The following is a 1,893-nucleotide window of genomic DNA, read 5'->3' on the forward strand; positions in this document are numbered from 1 at the left end:
ACACACACTTACACACACTACACACACTACACACACTACACACACTACACACACTACACACACTACACACACTACACACACTACACACACTACACACACTACACACACTACACACACTACACACACTACACACACTACACGCACTACACGCACTACACACACACTACACACACTACACGCATACACGCACCTACACGCACATACACGCACCTACACGCACTACACACACTACACGCACTACACACACTACACACACTTCACACACTACACACACTTCACACACTCACACAACACACACACAGCACACACACACACACACACACACACACACACCCACACACACACACACACACACACACACACACACACACACACACACACACACACACTCAAGTGCTCGTCACAAGCTTTGGCGGCAGAGCAGATTTCAGGGGCGTTCGAAGTACCGGGTCAAAACCCGTCATGTTGCGTCGGTCTCGACTTGAGTGCCGCTCGACTGGCCGATGAAGAGCGACCCGTACGACGCGCACTTGTCGTCCTCCCTCCTCGCCACATGACGGCCGCCCACCGACACCAACAGTAGCGCTCCGCACGCCTTCGAGGTCAGGTGCGGCCGAGCGACGATCGACTCGTCTCCGATCGCTGGGCGCGGTCACTCTGCGGCCCATCACCCGCCTGCCGATCACCTGTCCGCCTCGCCGCGCGCGGGCCGCTCGCCTGCTCGCCACCGCCGCCGCGCGTCCCCGCGCCGCCACGCTTCCCTGCACCTGACGGCGCTTGAGCTGCGCAGACGGCGCGCTCTGGCAGACAGAGCAGCGGCCGCCCAGGCGGTCGCTGCTCCGCCCCGTCCGAATCCGTCCGCCCGCGCGTGCCGCTGCCGCCGCCGCCGCCGCTCCACCCGGTGCCCGTCGTTTCGCAAGCCTGAGCGGGTCGCCAGACACCCGCGAGAGCCAGCAGCTAGAGCGCCGTCGTAGCCGCAGATCGAGTCGAGGAGCTTGATGTCCACGGTAGCAGTTGTGGAGAGCGGTGGCGCGGTGCGTGTAGAGGCGTCGACTGAGGGCTCCCTTTCGAAACGCGACGGGTACGGCATGACAACTGCCAGTACAGTTTTACGCCGGCCAGCGTGAGAGCACAACAGGGAGCCGGCGACCCGTACGCTTTGCGCGTGGCGACTGGTGGCTGTCTGGAGCTCGTGTGAGCTGGGCCGACGCGTGGCCGAGCCGATAGGACCAGCGAGCGACCACGTTGGCGATGAAGCTTGGCGGCCGGCGCCTCGTCGCCAGACGTCACAGCGGCGTGGACGTAGGAGTGTGCGGCGACGAGTGCCGGCAAATCCGGCCCAGTGTGGCCGGCAGCTGCCTAGCGCTGGCCTGTGGCCGGCGCCGCGGTGGCGGAGAAGGCGTCTCGCCGCCGTGGCGGCGGTCGGCAGGTGCGAGCGTGATGCCATCTTGCGGGACGACACCCTTCTCGCAAAACCCGGACGCGCGCGCACGGTCGGCATCTCTTTTTGCCCGGCCGCGCGCAGCGCTAATCGGGCGCCCTTTGCTCCTCCCAGCTGCTACAGGTCCGTGCTTTGGTTTCACAACACGTTTGGTCCTCGCTATGGTACGGCTCACCAGATGCGACAGGAGGGCTAAAATCCGGAATATAGACTGCCAAGAGGGTGCTCTAGGCCGCGAAGACACCACACACGGTCTCCCTACTCATGCGCGGCTAGCAGGAGGGTGCCAAAAATGAGGCGCGTTGTGAAACCGCAGCTGGCCCCGCCGACGGGTAGCACAGGTCATGAGTGAGGCCACGCCAGCTGCCTCGGGTGCTCTGTGTGGTCGGCCTGGACCGTGCCGCAAGCCTCGAGCAGCGGAGAAGCGCTGTCCTTGAAGTCCAGACATGCTT

The sequence above is a fragment of the Emiliania huxleyi genome (assembly GCF_000372725.1).
Source record: "Emiliania huxleyi CCMP1516 unplaced genomic scaffold EMIHUscaffold_495, whole genome shotgun sequence".
NCBI lineage: Eukaryota > Haptophyta > Isochrysidales > Noelaerhabdaceae > Emiliania > Emiliania huxleyi.